Genomic DNA, 21,832 nt, shown 5'->3' on the forward strand with positions numbered 1-21,832 from the left:
TAGAGGCTGTCTCAATGATTGTAATGTTAGCCATATGTCATTTGTCAAGTTATATTTATTCATAAGTTATGGATGATATTTTGTCTTTGTCCAAAAAATGATGCCAATATATAAATTCTGCTTTCTTCAGTGTTTCCATTTTATTCAATTGAAGTGTTTCAAAATTGCTAGAAGTGTAAGCTATTAGAAATATTAAAAATATCCAGGATTTGATGCTGGGATCTGAGTTTACACATTTTTTTAAATGTAGCTAATGCATACTTTATATAAAAAGATATTTTGTTATTTCTGTTTTCCAAAATGTATGATTTTAAAGTCCAACAGAAGATATTTGATACAATGAATAAATGTTCTTGAATATGACTTTGCATAGTGTCTAAGCAAATTTGTTCATGTAGTAATTTCTATATTGAGGAGAATGAAGGGTTAAGCCATAATGTAATATTTTAACTACAGCAGATAGGGCATACACCTTTATGTCTGGAAGGTTAATTCTTCCATTGTCCCAGTATGGTAAGTGATTGTTTAGAGCTATTTGAGGTTTAAGTGGGTGCCATAAGAATTTTAAAATTATCTTATTATATTTTTACATTATATATTTAGGTAGTGGTAGTGAAAACACATGAATGTGATATAATAATTTGGGGAAAACAATTGATTTAATCAAATATCACCTGTCCTCCATTGTAAATAGATATTTATTCCAATTTGTAATCAGTGTTTCTATACTGTTTATTACAGAGGTATAGTTAAATATAATAATATCATTTAAGTCATGTGTTAAATATACTCATAAGTAATGAAGTTTACCCTCAGATGGAAAATATTTTGAAATTTTTTTATCTAGGTTAGTATTTATTTTAGGACTCAAACATAAGATATTTATTTTGTCAGCATTAAAATGTAATCCTGAAACTTTATGAAAATATTTCACAGTTTTAAATAATGCATGTATAGAGTGATTTACATTAGTCAGAGTTAGCAGGATATCATCTGCAAACAGTTTGAGTTTTATGTTTAGATTTTTAGTTATTTCTATATCTTGGATGTATCTTGCAATCTAATATTGTTCGCAAATGACTCAGTCAATAAAGCAAATAATAAAGGTCACAATGGACAACCATGTTTAGTTCATGTTTTGATTGAAATAGGACCTAATTATTAAGATCCTAGTTTCACATATGCTAAGGAATTTTCATATAGGGTCATAATTAAGTTTATAAAAGATTTGGAAAATGTATATTCTTCGAAAACTAAGTTTAAATATCTCCTGTTTACTGTAACAAAAGCAATGCTGATGTCTAAGGAAACTAAAGTTAAGTCTTTGTTTTTGTGTTTAGCATAATCTATTAGTCTTATGATTCTTTTGATGTTATCATAAATATTTATTCCTTTTATGAAGCCTGTCTGATCTTCATGCATTTACATGGGGAGAAAATGTTTGATTCTATTTGCCATAAACATTTTATAATCTATGTTAAGTAATGATACAGATGTGTATGAAGAACAGTACTTTTTATCCTTACTGGGTTTTACTATTGGAGAAATTAGTGAATATTTCCATGAAGGGGGGTATAAATAATTCTTTTTAAGCTATATTATACACTTTCAAGAGTAAAGATAATGACTGTCCTGGCAATAGCTTGAACATTTCTGGTAGTATATTGTCTGGTCTAGGACCCTTATTTACTTTAAGTTTGGAGATTTGTGACTTTAATTCTGTCATTAGTATTGGTTTATTAATTATGTCAATTTGGTGTTGGAATATTTTAATGGAAATGTGCTGTTAAGGAAAGCTTTAATATCAGTTATTGAGATTAGGTCAATATTTGATATATTAAGTGTATTATAATGGAGTCTAAATGTTTCTAATATGTTATTAAGGTTTGTTACTACTTTATTTGTTTGTGGGTTGTATTTTCCTTTTATTTGTTTACATTTAATAATTTTTTGTCATATCCGCTAGTGTTTTTGGTTGAGGGAATTCATAGAGTAAGAGTATAATTCAATTTTCTCAAGATTTATCATGATTTTGTGATGCTAAATTTTGAAATATTTGTTGTTGATTTGTGTTAATTCTGGGATTAGGTTATAGTTGCCTTTTTGTATTTCTAGTTTAAGGTTACCTAGTTTGGTTTACAGATCCATAATTTCTTTGTGCTGTGTTTTTTTTCTTGTGAATATACCACAATAGTGTTTTACCATACATATATGATTTTAAAGAGTCCCATATATATATTTGTGAAATATCTTCAGTATTATTTATTTCCAAAAAAGTCATTAGCTCAAACGCCACATTCCTGGTATGAAACATCAGACCACATTGTTTGGAGACACACTGGTTGGTTGTTACCCATGTGGACACTGCAGTTTATGCCAACATATCTGGAAAACTAAAGAATTTACCAGCAAAAACACATCAAAAATTTTTAACATTAAAACCTTTGGCAACTGCAGTTCAGATTGGGTGATATATCTGGTGCAATGCTCGTGCTCTGCTTTCTACGTAGGTCAGACGTCTAGGCCAATGAGGATTAGAATTAGCGAGCACCTAAGTTCCATTAGAAATAGGCATATAACCAATGCCTTATACAAACATACTAGCCAACACACAACATCTTCGTTTCAGTTCATTATCATTGACAGAATACAATTACATAGAAACTTCAAAATGGGGTGGCATAGTAGACTTAATAATATGGAACAAAGATGGATCACCACACTTGGGGCCCTTTTTAAACCTGGACTCAATGAATATCATGTACATGAAGGATAAATACTAGGTATGTTATATCCATACTAGAGCTATATTGAGTTAATCTGGTATTGAATTCCAGACATATTAAACAATTTCCTCATTTTTCATAATAATCCAAACAACAATTCCTGGTATCCCACTACTTTTTAGAACAGGTACATAATTGTCAGTTAGAACATACACTCAATAATTCCAATCTTTTTTAATAATATGGTTTTCTAAATATAAAATATAATCTACATCAAGCATATTATTATTATTAGCTGCTTGAAATAGATTTCACAATATTAATGACTACAATTTAAATGTTGATTGATTTATTAATATTTGCATTAAACATTATTGTATAAATATGTCATTTTTGTTGAATCTATTTGGTTTAAGATGGTCGTACTATGATTAGTTAGCAGCAAGAATTACTAAATGAATAAGGAATATACCACTTTAAGAAGTGAGTATAAATTAAGTAGCTGGATGCATTATGGTCTAAATTTACATTTCTTGGATAAGTCACATTGAAAAAGGCAGTGTTAGCCGAAACCGGTTTGTGCATTTAAAATTAGGTTGTTTATACAATCTAATAAAATTATTTTTATCTGTTGCCTTTGAGTGCTGGTCCCTTCATTTTGGATTCATTGAAGTGGTAGTGAAAACACATGAATGTGATATAATAATTTGGGGAAAACAATTGATTTAATCAAATATCACCTGTCCTCCATTGTAAATAGATATTTATTTCAATTTGTAATCAGTGTTTCTATACTGTTTATTACAGAGGTATAGTTAAATATAATAATATCATTTAAGTCATGTGTTAAATATACTCATAAGTAATGAAGTTTACCCTCAGATGGAAAATATTTTGAAATTTTTTTATCTAGGTTAGTATTTATTTTAGGACTCAAACATAAGATATTTATTTTGTCAGCATTAAAATGTAATCCTGAAACTTTATGAAAATTGTTCACAGTTTTAAATAATGCATGTATAGAGTGATTTACATTAGTCAGAGTTAGCAGGATATCATCTGCAAACAGTTTGAGTTTTATGTTTAGATTTTTAGCTATTTCTATATCTTGAATGTATCTTGCAATCTAATATTGTTCGCAAATGACTCAGTCAATAAAGCAAATAATAAAGGTCACAATGGACAACCATGTTTAGTTCATTTTTTGATTGAAATAGGACCTAATTATTAAGATCCTAGTTTCACATATGCTAAGGAATTTTCATATAAGGTCATAATTAAGATTATAAAAGATTTGGAAAATGTATATTCTTCTAAAACTAAGTTTAAATATCTCCTGTTTACTGTAACAAAAGCACTGCTGATGTCTAAGGAAACTAAAGTTAAGTTTTTGTTTTTGTGTTTAGCATAATCTATTAGTCTTATGATTCTTTTGATGTTATCATAAATATTTATTATGAAGCCTGTCTGATCTTCATGCATTAACATGGGGAGAAAATGTTTGATTCTATTTGCCATAAACATTTTATAATCTATGTTAAGTAATGATACAGATGTGTATGAAGAACAGTACTTTTTATCCTTACTGGGTTTTACTATTGGAGAAATTAGTGAATATTTCCATGAAGGGGGGTATAAATAATTCTTTTTTAGCAATATTATACACTTTTAAGAGTAAAGATAACGACTGTCCTGGCAATAGCTTGAACATTTCTGGTAGTATATTGTCTGGTCTAGGACCCTTATTTACTTTAAGTTTGGAGATTTGTGACTTTAATTCTGTCATTAGTATTGGTTTATTAATTATGTCAATTTGGTGTTTGAATATTTTAATGGAAATGTGCTGTTAAGGAAAGCTTTAATATCAGTTATTGAGATTAGGTCAATATTTGATATATTAAGTGTATTATAATGGAGTCTAAATGTTTCTAATATGTTATTAAGGTTTGTTACTACTTTATTTGTTTGTGGGTTGTATTTTCCTTTTATTTGTTTACATTTAATAATTTTTTGTCATATCCACTAGTGTTTTTGGTTGAGGGAATTCATAGAGTAAGAGTATAATTCAATTTTCTCAAGATTTATCATGATTTTGTGATGCTAAATTTTGAAATATTTGTTGTTGATTTGTGTTAATTCTGGGATTAGGTTATAGTTGCCTTTTTGTATTTCTAGTTTAAGGTTACCTAGTTTGGTTTACAGATCCATAATTTCTTTGTGCTGTGTTTTTTTTTCTTGTGAATATACCACAATAGTGTTTTACCATACATATATGATTTTAAAGAGTCCCATATATATATTTGTGAAATATCTTCAGTATTATTTATTTCCAAAAAAGTCATTATCTCATTAGTGTAAAATTCTTTAAATTCTTTTAGATTTGTAACATATGAGGGTATTCTGCTAACAGGTAGAGAGAAATATGGCTCAGTATCTATCTTGAATATTAATGTGTTATGATCTGATAGAGGACAGGCTATAACTTTGACTGCGTTTAATTTTATTAAATCATTTGATACATAAACTCTGTCAATATGTGAGTGGGACTTATGTCGATGTGAATAAAAGGTAAAAAATAATGAATTATGATCAGCAAATTGGTTGATATCTTTAACTATTACTGTATTAATAAATTTTGTTAGAGCTCTGGAGGCAGAAGATTTCTTTTGATTGCATTGAGAATCAGAATCTTTGTCATCCATGATACAATTAAAGTCACCTGCTATAATTAAGCTGTCTTTTGCATGTTGTATAATGTCTTCTAAATGGGTGTTAACTGCTTTAATTCCTACCCCCAGTATCCAATATACATTAACCAAAGTATAGATGTTTTTATTAATTTCAAGAGTTACTAAGCAAAACATTCCTGATGTCCTCCTGTCTGCATAGAAAAAGTCATACATACAATCCCTGTAATATGTTTGATAGAGGGGTTAGAATAACAAATGCCTTATAATTTCAAACATAATTTTTAGTACCACCTTTGTGAAGTAGGATCATGAAAGACTGTTTCTACTGTTTTGGGTGGTGTTATTTAGAGAGAGATCTATGTATTAGTTGGGCAAATTAATATGCTACAGCATCAGAGGCCAATTGGAAATGTTCTGATGGGAGCTAATCTAGTGAGGGAATGGTTGGTTTTAATTTTATAATAGCTTTTTAATGTCAATGATATTAGTTAATTGTAGGTGAAATTATCAATCAATTTGTCACATTGATGTGATGGTTTGGCTGCAGCTTACTGGACTGTGGAAAAGATGAGGAGGCAGCTTTAAAAAGGTATGTGTTAAGTGTAGAAACAATGCTTTAGTGACTTTGTAAAGGGAATAGGGTATGTAATATTTTTTCATGGTTTTAATAGTGCATTTAGAGTATCCTAATATTGTCTTGGTGTGTTCTTATAGCTGGGTTATAGTTGCAAGAACATTGACTGTTACTACACAAAAGTGACTTGATATTGTTCCCAAATGGTTAATTTGCCTTGTTTGGCAGATTTCTTTTGTCTTCCATTGTTTCCAATTTTCCCCTGTTGTGTATGATTTGTTCACTCTTGACATAATACAATGTGACATTAAATATTTAGCTTCATCCTTACTAAATGGGACAATGGAAATGATAATTGGTGGGAATGTACTGTTTACATCTGTAATTTCTTTACACTGTGGAAAGTGTTTAAAGGAGCAGTAAGATTCATTGCCTAAGGAGATTGCTGAAGATATTATTTGGGATTTTTTTGGGGTAGGATCCCTGGGTCCAGTTATGGGAGATATATTTTCCATTTTTACGTCATCTGCAAATAGTGAAAGTCAAGTAATAATCATTAAGGATGTCAAGCAACACTGTGGGGGCAATTCAGAAAGGCTTCCATGAGGTGTATACAAAGAAACCATTTCTTGTTCAGAGTCATCCCTGCCATGAAGCATTAGCATTAAGATGTTCAGCACCATGGTGGTCTGTTTCTGCATCTGTGCTAAATGCTGATGAGACATTCTGGGGAGAGGCATATCATAATTAGCTATATGCTCTCCCTTGGAAATGCCTGCAGTAAAATTCAGTGAGTATAAAGTAAACTGATCACTTACTTACACTCATGTTAATCAACATAGCCAAAGGCTTGTGTTCACCCATTGCTGTAGAGGCAAGCACTGGAGAGTTTAGCTGGCAGATAGTCTTGAAGGGTGTGGACATGTGTATATGTGTGGCGCTGCAGTTGAGATTGTATGTGTGTGTGTGTGTGTGTGTGTGTGTGTGTGTGTGTGTGTGTGTGTGTGTGTGTGTGTGTGTGTGTGTGTGTGTGTGTGTGTGTGTGTGTGTGTGTGTCTGCCTGACAGATTGCATTAGGGGGGTTGTGTGTGTATATGTGTGTGTGTGTGTGTGTGTGTGTGTGTGTGTGTGTGTGTGTGTGTGTGTGTGTGTTTGAATGTTGGAGTGTGCGGGGAGACTGTCATACCTCCACACTCCTCTGGGCTAACAAGCAAATCCTGCAATGTTGAGGTGCCTTAGTAGAGACCAGGGATAACTGTTAACATTGTGTCTTAAAAGCACTTATTAAAAATAAACATAGGCCAGGGTAAACACTAGAGAATCATAATACTATATATCATTCCCTAAAGGCACTAAAACAGAATCAAACACTGCACCCTCCCACCAAACATATTAGTCCTCTGCAGCACCAATAGATACCAGGGAGAATTGTAAAATATTTCATATATCTGAAAAAGCTCCATGGTATAAAGCAAGGAAAAGGCGTCAAACCCTGCACCTTATATACAGGGAGGCAGCAGCAGCAGCAGCAATAAACCACTATACTGATTAATCAGCAGAAGTAGCATGTGTTACTTTAGATAATAATAAGTATTGAACTCTAATGGCTGGCATGCTTCCATAACTGCAACAGTGTTTGACTTACAAAGGAAAGGGAACATAAAAGAGGCAACAGCAGAAGTGTGTCCATGCTGTGGGAGGCTTCAGTATAAAGCTGGGAGAAACAGTAGATGATGCGGGACACTTTTTAGTGTATTATTTGGACCCAGTTAAAACTTAATAGAGCAACAACTCCAGCATCATGAGACACATTAAGAGCAATAAAAAGAATGAAACTCTATTGTCTGGTATTACTGACTGACTGCAAGGATCCATGATTTATTAATGTAGGGGCAATTGTATTTAACTATTTGTCCTTTTGTAACTGGGGAAATCTGACTAATTTTAACTGATTAATGAAATAATATATTAAGGAGAACTAGCACAGCATATCTATTAATACAAACATGTTTACAAAAGAAAATATTCAAGTTATTATTTAGTATAATAGGGCTCAGGTAGATTGCAATTTATATATTTTTTTATGAATTGTGTATGTCTTTACCAGTATTTAATATAAATAAATACATTGATGAAATTATTCAATAAATAAATTTATTATAGGAATTTTGGTAATGCACTGTGTAAGATGTACATATATTTTTTTATGAATTAAACTGGTTTATAGTTCACTTTTTCTATTTTGCTAATGATGAAGTGTGAGTGTATATTGTGTGGGGGGGCACATCTCTGTTTCATAATGATGTGTATTCAAGCAAAGTTAATTAATGTTTTCTAATTGATTAATGAATTTATTGGTGAATTGAGTGTGGTGATGGACTATAAAAAGCTGCCTGATTTATATGTATTCACTCCATTGAAGGCTGGTGGGTCTGAGGTACCAGAATGTGTTAATAAAGAAAACTTGGCAGCTACAGCAGTGCTCTATGTGTTTTTTGAGAAGTCTGACTAAGCCAAGGGCACATCTTCAGAGGAGACCCAGGGAGAAATTCAAAAACATTTAAACAGCAGTTGATGACTAATTATATACATAGGGTAGAACGTATGGACTTGGTGTGGAAAAACAACTTCTTTTATTTTGAAGGAGAATATTATAGACACACAAGTGAGGCAGCAATGGGGGCAGCCTGTGACCCAATTTTTGTTAATATTGCCATGTTTTCCTGGGAGAGAAAGTTTATTATCAACTCTCATTTTTCACACTGTTGGTCTTTTTATGCCAGGTACCTGGATGACATGTTTTTTTTATTTGGAAGGGGGACCCTACAGAAACTGAGGTATTTATGGATTTTTAACAAATATCACTAATTTTCTCAGATTCACCCACAGGTTCAACTCCAGTGCCACTCATTTTTTGGATGCCCACTTGTCTGTTGATCAGGAGGTTAAGGTTTCTAACATAGAGAGGAAGGAGACATTTTCTAACTGTTACTTACATTTTACTAGTTGCCATCCTATGTACTGTAAGAAAAACTTAGTGAAGGGTCAATTTATTAGGGCTGCCAGGATGGTTTTGAATGGGAACTGTTCAAAAATTAACTGGATACAATGGTGTCACTATTTTTGGACCAGGGATACCCACTGGATCTGATTAAGTCCTTGAGGACAGAGGTAATGGAAAAAAGAGGAGGGATACCAGTGTATCCTGGGGAAGCCAGATTTAATGAAAAGTGTTAGGTCACCAAATTAATTAAATGGTGAGAATTTCCATCAGGAGATGAACATTAATTATGATGGTCTCTACAGATGAGTAAAACAGATCATAAGCCACAACTGGGCTATATTAAAAATGGATGATGAACTATACCAGTACTTGCGAGACAAAAACACTTTTATTTACAAAGTACACAAAAATATCAAGGAAAGTTTGGAAAAGGCTATGGTGGAGGCCATGTTAGGCACTAGAAAATGTGGTAGGTGTAACTACTGCCAATATATTATTGACAAGACAAAGGCACAGTTATGCAATGCCAGCAGAACAACTTTTAGATTTAGAAAAGGGGACTGTAACTTGGCTGGCTTAGTGTATATGGCTTTGTGTAACCACTGTTTTTCCTTTTATATAGGAAAGGCTGAGAGGAAGAATTTATGAACATTTGTATGATGTGAAAAAAAGTAATTACAACAATGCTTTATTTAGGCATTCTTTAACGTGCACTGGTTTTAAAAAAAAATGTTTTTTGGCATACTGGAGATAGTGCCTCATGACACAAGAGGGGGCACCTGGGAAAGTAGACCTGAGTATAAGAAATGCCTTTGGCAACTTAAACTTGATGCTACTATGAAACCAGGTTTAAATGACCTGGTTTCTATTAATTATGTGCTGAAGTTGAGGTCCGCAAAACTATGATTGTATTTTCAGTTTACTTTTTAGTATTTTTTGGTTTTATTACTGACTTAAACTTTGAAAATGTTAGGGTGTACTTTAACTTACTTCAAGGTTTTCATTACATGTTATTACTATTTATTGTGATAGGTTTGCTGATTGGTTGACTTACTTTAATTGAATTAACTGTTTAATTAGTTTATTATTGATTGTGTTATTTCAGTTGGAATACACTCTAGAGCTGTAGTTCTGATGAAGTCCTAGTGAAGGATGAAAGCGCTTAACCTTTATTTTGTACTGCAATAAATTTGGATTTTAATAATCTTACCGCTGACTGCTTTGTGCTTGGTTCAACGTGGATTTTGGTAATTCTTTACTAATTGATGTTTGGATCCTACGTTGGGCACACCTGTTTCTGGGTTATTCAGTTTAATAGTGCCTTTTTCAAATGTAATGTATATAAAAGAACACCCAAGCCACTTCATCTTAACTAGCTACACAAGAAGAGCAACACTAAGAGAGGAGTAAAACAAGGATGCCCAATGAGTATGTGCTGATTTGTATTACTAATGAATGTGTTAGTACAGGCATGTAATGAAATGAGGGAGGCAAGACTGGAGATGGAAGGGAATGTTATTTTACTAATGCATGAGATATGCAGATGATTTGGTTCTAATAAAACAAAAAACAAGGGATGAGAAGATGATACGTGAAGTTGTAATATGGATTGAAAAGTTGTTAAAATATGTTCTGCAGTAAAACAAAATGAAGTGTAAGGGATTTGGTGAGTTACAAAATAAATGAAAAATATTTCACTAGAAAGACAATAAAGATTTGGGGAGTGACATTTGATGAGTATGACAGTGCAATGTCAATGGCAAGAGATTTACAACAAAGTAAGAACTGTTAGCTTCATTGAAAGATTTTTACTTAGTGTTTCAGAAAAAGTACATATGTGGAATACTAACATATTATGAAAAATAGCATATTTAGGGGAAATATATGTTTCCAATCAAATGGAAAAAGAGATATTAGGTATTTGTTTAGCTTTATTTGGGGTTCATGGCTGAATCTGGTCAGAGCAGGGATAATTTACAATATAAAAGAAGTTAGTTTGAATTTGAAAAATAAATCATTGGTGGATTTAACATCTATATATTTATTTTGGATAATGACAAAGGTAGAAGAAAGACAAGAAGTAATAAGCAGTATGTTATATGAAAAATATGAAGTAAAGGAAATAAGGAAAAGAAAAGAAAACAAGGATAGGATGGAAGGAAATGAATGTGAAAATAAAATAAAATAATGTTAAAATTATGTGATGCTCATGAGGAAAAAAGGTTAACACAATATGATTTTATATATTCATGGAATAAATTAAAATAAGATGAAAAAGGAAATGAAAAGTAGATGAAACAGGTTTGAACATTTTTATGAAGCAGTGGATTTTTGAGAAGAATTTTATTAGACAAGCAACCAGTGAAAGGAGCTATGAAATATAAGGTAAGTAAGGAAAGAAAATATGTTGACTATAGTGAATACAAAACAACAGAACATTGCTTTTTGGATTGCAAAAAGCATAAATAATTTTGGGAAAAATTTAAAAGTATATATAAATAGATAAGCTTTGAATGTATAATTCTGAATATGATAATGTATGGAAGAAAGATAAAGTAAAAAAATGTGATATTAATAAATGGGACAAAGTACAGTTTCTGGCAATATGGGTATTGTCTAAAATGATGCAAGAATTTGTTATATAACAAAACAAAATGGAAGAGGATAATGCACTGACTGAAAAAATATGGTTGTGGAAGAGAGAGTGGTTAAATTATCAAAGAAAGAAAAATGAAAGAAATATCATTGTTTAGTTATTCCTTTTGTGCTGATAACTTGAGAGTATAAAGAAATGATTTAATTTTTTTAATGAATGCAAATTTTAATAAAACACTGCCTACTATTTGGAGGAGGAGAAGAAATGAATCACTCTTTGGAGGTGCTAGGTGGAGTCTGAGGGCTGTATTGAAGTTCTAAGAATTACAAAATAGAGGCAAGTGCAACAGAGATGGAAAGAGGAGCAAGAGAAAGCTAACCGATGGAAGAATACAAAATAATTGTTGTATAGCTGGGAATTGGGGTATTGGAGACACCGTGCTGGTAGATTTGATTAACCTGGCAGAGCACACATGCAACAACTGCAGACACCTTTTTGATTGTCTACACATCCGATGCCTCATAGTGATCAGATGAATGAAAAAATGACATACAGTGCAAAGCAATATATCTCTTATTCACATACCTCTCATCTGTCCCTGATTTTGTAGAATGTCTTTGCTTTTATCTCATGTTTTTACTATGTCCTTTAAAAATTGCTTTTTTTCAGCAAATGTCTAAGGTCTACAGTTACTTAATAAAACTAACATTTATTGTTTTATACTTCTTATTGTTCAGAAAATGTATATTGATGCAAACTCTTCCTTTATTAACTTTTTTAAAGAGAATTACAGTAATATTTAAATAAAGCCACTGATATGGTTCTTTGTTACCCTATTATTGATGGCTTTGTCTAGAATTCTTGAGCATAGAAGTTTACACATTCTTTCTGTCTCTCTCTGTCACACACACACGTAGACTCACAGACACATATATTTTTTATTAATTGAGCTGTATTGTCCTATTTATTTTCCCAAGCTTGCTAAACATGTTACTTAGATGTCACATTTGAGGGAGTTAAACAGCATCTCTCTGTAACCAATATTGAAGTTACTTTTATTATATTTCTTTTTTTATTGCAATGCTATTTCTTTTTTAACTGATGTTCAATGAATGTTCATGTTTTGTGAGCAAAAATAATATGGAAGCTGTTTTTTTTCTCTTTGTGAACTATCTCTCTGTCCTAAAGTGCTGCAGTGAAGTCATAGACTTGCTGCTAGGCTCTTCCTGTATATTAATACCATGCTGGAAAAGGTGTATTGCCTGACAGGGTATAGTATTTACATTCTGTCCATTCTCTAACAGAATATTAAGACATTGCATTAAATTTGTGTTTCATTGTACTGCTTTACAGTCCCTTTGATAATGTCCTATGTATTATATATGTCTGTTGAGGAAGTTGGAATCTTCACAGAATGACACACCCAGTATGCGTCTGAAATATCTGTATTAATAAGCTGCAATTTGCAAACAGGAGAATGCAAAATCCAGTCTACTACTGCATTACCCTTTGATTTTGCTGAGCATCCCATTTCTTATCAGTAACATGCACAATGAGAAAAAAGATCATTAGTCACATAAACACAAGTCAGACATTACATTTATAGTCACTCACATGTTGTAACACAGTGGCAAAGTGCTGCAGCCAAGGTTCAATAAAGACATGACAAGCCACATCTTACCACTGAAGTAGCTAAATGCTCTAGAGACAATAAGTTCAACAACGATGATAAAGGAAATTAACTGTTAATGCTGAAACGTCTAATGAATATTCAGTGAATGATTTACATTAACAGACTTAGGGATGTATTAATTCATTTATGAATATGATCTAAATGATAAAATAAACTTTGTTGAAATATTAAAGAAATTATTAGGCTGTAGAATTTTCATTATGTATTTCCCTGAAAAGTTAATATAATTATGTATGCATAATTGTATTGTAATAAATAGCATTATTTAATTAAAATTTGGAAATATGTTTACCTGAATACAATTCTGCCACTTTTATGTGAATATTTCTACTACTATATAAACAAGACCATTTCTTTGTAAAAACATAATTAAAACCAGCTCCTTCTTCAAATAGTCCCCACTTTTTCCTATGGTATTGAGTCATTTTTACTAGAAAAGAAAAAAGGGTTTCTAAGCTTCTTCTTTTCATAAATTATTTTAAACTGTAGTGTCATTCCAGTTGTTCTTTCTAATGATCACTTCAATGAAATATGGGACAAAGCCATATCATCATTTGTAGGAATAAGGTTTCCATTTTTGAAGAATTTAAGGGCTTCAAACAGGTCTATATTAAATCAGCGAACACTTAAAAAAACTGAACGCTGATTTATCGATCCCATGTAAGCAAAAGCTTACAAACCAGAACACTTAAACAGTAATTTTTTTCCCAGGGAAAAAAATGCTGTTCCAAAAAAGAAAAGAAAAAAACTTTAAAACATTACATAAAGTGGGGGGCTTTGGGGCCACACCCCCCTACTTAAATATACCATCTCCAAGATCGCACTACAGTGACGAAAATGGCAAAATAGTGAAGGTGGCCAAGCAATTTCTTTCCCAGGGAAAGAATTAGATTATATGCCATTTCAGTATTTTGCTGTTTTATGCTTTCAAGTTCGATCAAGACGCATTCGAAAGAATGCATCTTCAATCATATAATAGGAAACCCTTCAAACAAGGAGCTAAAAATACTGGGACCAGTTGAAAGGAATTGTTTCACTCTTACATGATATAGTTAAAGAATCTGATATTGATTAGTGCTATAAATGTAATGAAAGGCCAGTGTTCTCTTCTTCTTTTTATATTTTCATAGCAAAGAATTTGGCCAAGGAAAAGTGTGAGTTAAGCATCTCATTAAATATTCTGGTTGTGGCCCCCACCTTCCACTATCTTACTATATGCAACTATTCCTGTGAAAGCTTCTCCTCACCTATTCTCACTGAACCCACACCATTTCATACATTCTTTTTGATTATCTATCTCAAACCCCCAGTATATACTTAACCCACCTCCCACTCAATCTGCATCTCATTTGCTATCCCTTTCTAACTACTTTTCACTTCTGATTCCTCTAATTTACCCACACCACTTCATAGCCTTTTCTATATTATCTATCTCAAACCCTCAATGTATATTTAACCCATCTCCTACGGAATCTGCATCTCATTTGCTATCCCTATATAACTACTTACTCATCTTACTCAAATCAACTTTGCACTCTCTCTCTGCTGCCTTACTTCTTCTTACTCCTTGTAAATATGTACTTATGTAAATATTGCAAACAATGTCAAATAATTTATCTAGACAAATGTAAAACAAAGTCAATCATACTTTTTTAACTCTCTTACAAATCAGTTGTTATGTATCATCATATTCCAATCTGTAACTAACTTCCTGTATCTTGTTAAAATTTGTACACTGTCCTTCCTTTGTATATTTTTCTCTATTATCACCTTTTGCATTACTTGCATGATACTGTTAAATACTGTACAAATTTTAATCTAGTATATTTGTAATGGAGATCTTCTCACCTTTAATGGAGATTTTCTCACTGGGCCTCCACTAAAAATGGGTTTCTGACCCATTTGGACTTACCCGGTAACCAAATGTCAACTAAATAAATAAATAAAATATACTTTTAGCATAGTCTCTCCCTGGGATTCAGAAACACAACCACCATGATCAGTACCAGCCATGCTGTCTTTACTATTCATTCTGAACCAGCCCTGATGCTTGTTAGCAAAATATTTGACCAAGGAAAAGGGAGAGATAAGCATTTCATTAAATATTATGGCTGTGCCACATCAATGACTACAGAAAGTGTATTCAGAAGTATAGTGCTGCAACTGGGATGTAACAACAGCACTAGGGCTCATCAGTTAAGTGAGAGTCCCAACAATGCTTGTCACAATCTCAAGTGTTCTGTTGAAGCTAGTGAAAGAGTTCATGTGGCAGGATGACAGGGTCATGTGACATTTACTTGATCTATTGTTTGTTCCAGTGATACATACATACAGAGAAGATCACTTGTTATCAGTAGTAAAAGAATTAAGATGAAGTTAACAGGTTAAAGTAGATATTAAGGCCACACAAACAAACATATAACACAGGAAAGACTGCAATGGTGATACAATATGAGGTAAGGAAAATAATGGGAAAGGGGGAATCAAACACACAGAGGAAAGACAGTGGTGCTACTGTGATATGGATGTGACTATATTAGCTGTTGACACCACTGGCTCCCCAGGATTCTGGAATCACTGTTTTCTATGCAGGGACAGTGTAGGAGCTCCTGCGCAGAAAATGGCCTCCAAGCAATCCAGGAAAGTACCGTTTTCATGTGCATAAGTGGCCCTATACTGTTCCTGCATGGAAATCCATGTGGGATGCAAATCACCTCATTTACTGGTAAAAATCATACATATGAGGTGATTTTGAGATCCATGAAGCTGGCTGGACTCCATGCAGGAACAGTGTCAGAGCAGAAATGTATTCAGTTAGTAACTGAATACATTTCTGCATCTGAGCAAATGGAGGCAGGACAACTCATGGAAAGAATGTATGACAGTCAAGCACACATGCCAATGGCCAAATATTTTTGGCCAATCACAGCCGTTTAAGCTTATGGCAGTGGTGCACGATCATGCCGAAAATTTAAAAAAGTTGAGAAAAGTCAATTTTAAGATAATTCTGCATTTTGCCATTATAGTCAATGGCATGCAGAATGTAAAGAATACCAGGGAGCACAGGTTGTCAAGGGGAAAGGTTCCATCTAAGTGCAGTAACTGAGGACATACACACTGGGGTATACAAATGAGGGGAGTTATACTGAATCACAGATTTCCTCAAAGTGTCAGCTTGTACCTAACCATGTAGGTGCAGCAATACAACAGTGCGAGTATAAGAGCTGAATGACTTCATAAGGGGGTGTGTCATGCTTGCTGTAAGCTCATTGGAGCTCTGTGGCCAGTGTTTGCCCTTAGTTAAACACAGCTAAAGAAGGGGGTCTGTCTGAGGCTGTATTGTCTTATTCCATGAAATGCAGAGTGTGTTCACATCCAGGGCAGGCCATTTCTGCTTAAAAGTGCTTACATGAGCTAAACAGTTGTGTGCAGCACAGCGGGCCAAAAAAAAGGAAATAGCACAACTGTTTACATTTGATCACTGGGTATGCGTAGCATGCCTCGGGACTTAAATAGGGAGGAAGTGGGAAGGGGAAACAGCAGTAGGAAGGCAATCAAGGAGAACTGGCATAGCTGACAGGTGGAATATATCAGAATCAGCCAATTACACATGCAACAGTCCAGTACACTAATATAAACTATTGCAAACACCCTACATACTGTTTTTTCCCACAAACTCTACACCTCCGGTGTACACAGATGGGGGATTTTTAACTGGAAAAAATAACTAAATATGTTAGAGGCTGCTTCTGATTTACTCCATTAATATGTGCTAGAGACTGAGGGTGGTGAGGAGATGAATGCTGACAACCGACCCACGGTGAGGAGGAGGAGGAGAAGAGTGTGCAGATCCAGGGTAACCTACCAGGGCCTACATGATCTGGAAATAGTAGAGCACTATAGGGTGAACCAGGACATTCTACAGCAAATTGAGAAGCTGTGCCGGCCACACCTTACACACAGAACTAATAGGGGGGAACCCATCCCAGTGGATACCAAGGTATGTCTAGGCTTAAGAATACTAGCCACAGGTACCTTACAAAGACCAACTGGGGATATCATGGGGGTCTTCCAGGCATCAGCATCCAGGGTACTTCACCAGTTCCTGGATGCCATGACACAACATGCCAATGAGCACATATATTTCCCCACTGCCTGTGAGGCACTGACCACACGTATGAGTCTCTTCCACCATATAGCAGAAGTAGTTGGTGCTATAGACTGCATGCACATCCACATTAAAGCACCATCCAGTGAGTGGGGCAGGGTCTATATAAACTGCAAGGGCTTCCCCACCATCTACTGCCAGGTCGTTTGTGATGCCGGGGGCATTATCATGAATGTGTGTGCTGACAGCCCTGGAAGCTATTACAACTCCCACATCTGCAATTGTTCACAGCTGTATCAGGCATTTGCCAGGGGGGACATCCCATATGGCCATCTAGTGAGGGATGCTAGCTATGCACTGGACCCGTGGCTGATGACACTCATCAGAAATGCACACACACATGAACAAGAACACCATAATGAGACACACAGACAAACCAAGATCATTGTAGCATGTGTGTTTGGGATGCTGATGTCACGGTTCCACTGCCTTGACATATCCAGTGGAGCCTTGCACTACTCTCCAGCTACAAGTACACATAGTATGTGACATGCTACACAATATGATCCTGCAGAAACAGCTGCAGCAGGAACAGCATGGGGCAAGGGCACACAGCTCCACACTATTGCCAAGGCCAGTACAGGCACAGAGGGACTTGGAGGAACTTCCTGAGCCTGCCCCTGTATGCAGAAGGAGACATGCACAGTATGCCCAAGCCTGGGCAAAGAGGCAATGCCTAGCACACACACTGACACTGTAGGGACCCAGGGACTGATACTTCTCTCCAACTCGCACAGACAGTAAAGCGGATGTCAAACATCACACAAAGGGATGTCCTGCCCTTTTCCACAAAGGGCAAACATCCAGTCTGGTGGACCCCAGCCATTAACAAACTTTACAATAAGAGGAGAAAGCTATTACATGATAGAACAAAATCCATAAAAGGGAAGTCACCCCTGATCATTATTAGTAAAAAAATACGAGCACTCATAAAATCAACTAAGGCCACTTTTGAGAGAAAAATTGCCATGGATTCAAAGGACAATCATAAGGCCTTTTTCAGCTATGTTAGGAACCTGGGTGGAAACTCCCAGATATGCTCAGAATTAGTCCAAAATGATACAAAAATCACTGAACCCACAGACATTGCCAACATACTGGCAGACAGGTTCAGTGCAAACTTCACCTCTCCCCTAAAGGAGAGATAACTATCCCAGCGGAGTGTAGCCTCCCAGACGTCTCAAATGCGCAGGTGAAAGCTGCTCTCTCTAAAGCTAAAAACACAACATCAATGGGACCGGATGGTGTCCCGGCTGTGTGCTACACAAGCTAAATGAGGAATTAAACCCGCACATAAGGCAGCTGTTTAATCTCAGCCTTACCACAGGATACGTACCCAAGGAGTGGCGTACGGCAACTGTGGTCCCACTCCACAAAGGTGGTGCCTCTACGGACCCTGGTAATTACTGCCCCATAAGCTTAACAAGTCTAGTCTGCAAAGCTATGGAGAGGATCATAATGGAACTCATAAACAAAGATATAGGGGACTTGCAGACATTGGACCTGACCCAGTTTGGCTTCGTCAATGGAAGATCATGCCTTTTGAACTTGGTCGACTTCTTTGAAACAGTCACCAAGGCCATTGTTGAGGGACAGCCTATCTTGACTTTGCAAAGGCTTTCGACACAATACCCCACTCAGGTATTGTAGAAAATCTTACCAGCTTAAATGTAAACCCATATGTCACAAGATGGGTTGCAAACTGGCTTAAGGACAGAACCCACAGGGTTAGAGTTGCTGGCGCTATGTCAGACTCCAAGCCGGTCACAAGTGGTGTCCCACAGGGCTCGGTTCTTGGCCCCCTATTGTTCGTCATCTATTTCTCAGAAGTACAGGCCAACATTGGAGGACTTTGGCTGACAAAGTTTGCAGATGACTGCAAACTGGGCGCCATAGTGGAAAGTGCATCGGACACGGATATCCTTCAGAAGGGACTCATGGAAACAGATAGCTGGTGACAGAGCCATGGCCTGAAGTTAAACACCAAAAAATGTATAGTCATACCATTCGGGAAAAACAAGGTAACCCCAAGCTACCATATAGGTGGCAATCCACTAAGCACAGAAGAGGTTATCAGGGACCTGGGGACCCAGGTTGACAGTGGCCTTTCTTTTGACACTCACATTGCTAAAGTGGTTAGAAAGACCTTCTACATTGCCCACCTGATCATGAAGGGATTCGCATCCAGATCTAGTGAGGTCATTGTTCCACTGTACTCTTCACTTATCAGACCAATGATCGAGTACAATGCCCCATTCAGGATGTATCTCACCCAACATCTGCAGCAATTGGACAGACCCCAAAAGTTCCTCACCAAAAGGATAAAGGGACTCCAAAATCTGTCATATGCTGCCAGATTGAAGAAACTCCAGCTCTATTCAGTCGCATACCGTCTTCTCAGAGGTGACATGTGCCTGACATACAAGGCCATGTCCAACCCGGAATTAATGGACATGATCCACCTCAAAAAATCCAAATCCACCAAAACCACTAGAACAAGTGACTTAAACCTTAGCACAGATATAAATAGGACGTGCTGGAGGGATAGATTTATCACTCAGAGACTCCCTATGCTGTGGAATAAAATCCCGGTCCATGTGAGGCAGAGCACCTCGCTGGCTCTGTTCAAGAGAAATCTTGACCTGTGGATGGGAGATCGTAGGTTTACCCCAGGAATCATCTCTGTGTCACTGCTGGACAGAGGCACAACAAACTAATGGGCACAGTATTTTTTCATATAAGGGGTGGCGTAAGCCACAAAAATTTGGGCTAGGCTTATAAATGCCTTAGGGCAGATAGCCTGGTATAAACCTATGAACCTATGACACTACCTGAGTTTTACCATGTGCAGGGAGTGTACTATGTTCATCCAGCATAGTCAGTCCTCCATCACTGTCCTCAATACTGGCCCATCAACAAGGTAAGTCACTCTTCCTATCAATTACTGAATGGAGTAGCTTATTCTCGCACTTGTATGTATGATATGGATGCAAGCATGCAAGGGAATTGGGTGGCTGAATGGGATAGCAGCAGACAGCTATATGGGACAGCAGAAAATTCATAACAAATACTGGTGTCAACATACTAGGCAGCACTACACAAGGTGACAACACCCACTGCAGTACATGTGATGGCCCAAAGAACTGTGGGTGCCAATAGGTCACACACATGGATATCAATGAGGGTCACATATCCACCACCAGTCTCACCCAGCAGGACAGGTGTAGATGACCATGATGAAAGGCTGGACTAAGGCCCCCAAATGATGGCAATGGTGAACAACCCCCCACCAGACATACAGTGACATACTATAACAGGTCTGGCAGTTGCATTCCAGTTCTGAAGGGTAAAAAGTCTGAAAATGAAATATATGCTATTAAGATCTAACATGTGTACTCCACTGATATGCCTCCTGTCTGCATGATAGGTCACAATACAATATGAAATGGAAGCCAACAGAGTAACCAAAATACCAGTACAGTCATTTGAAATGTTAAAGTCTGCAGGTGTGCACCCCCCACAATCCCATGTAGAAATGCAATAACAGATGGCCTGCAGCACTCTCAAATAGCCTACAGTCCTCTGGCAAAGGCCGATGCCTCACCCGTAGTGCCAATATATGGAATGTCAGGGGGTCCTAACTAACAACCTAACAATAAACAGAAAACAAATGCAAGGCCATGTTGACATATGCCAGTAGCATGCCTCCCCATGTCCTACTGCAAGGACTGTGGATCAGGCCATAAATACTACTGGGATAACAGCTCAACTATAGGGATACCTCTGAGATATTGCTTACATAATGTTAGATGGAGGAGAGAATAACTGAGGGGGGTGTAGAAGCATGGATGTCATGGAGTGTGTGGTCTGAAACTCTATTGTCTGCCCATACTACTCCCGACTGCAAACCCATGAATGAACAGCCACAAAACTGCTTGTAAACCACAATGTGAATGTAAATGGACCAGATATACTAGTCCTGCCTCTGGATAACCTGGGTGTATCTGTACAGATGAGAGGTTTGGTCCCAGCAGGATATGGCCTTTTCTTGAAGTTGAGAAAAGCACAAGGAGGAGACCCCAGCCAGCATACTAACACGGTGCTGCACCATCTACACAGAACCAGCAGTCTGTTTTCTGTAGCTACCCCTCCACAATGGCAGGTGTGTGCCAGAATGTGTAGTCTATATGCCTCAGAATATTGGTCTCAGCTTCATTCATCTCATATTTCCTGGTAAATAACTGTAAGTAAAGAATTATAACTGTTAGTAGTTGATGACATGACCATCACAGTGTAAAACAGTACATATGTCAGAATATCTATGCTGCAACCAAACATGCCACACAAGCAGCACAGACAGCAATAGTTACAGTATCCCCTG

The sequence above is a fragment of the Protopterus annectens genome, chromosome 1.part0 (genome assembly GCF_019279795.1).
Source record: "Protopterus annectens isolate FY-2018-M chromosome 1.part0, PAN1.0, whole genome shotgun sequence".
In the NCBI taxonomy this organism is placed as follows: Eukaryota; Metazoa; Chordata; order Ceratodontiformes; family Protopteridae; genus Protopterus; species Protopterus annectens.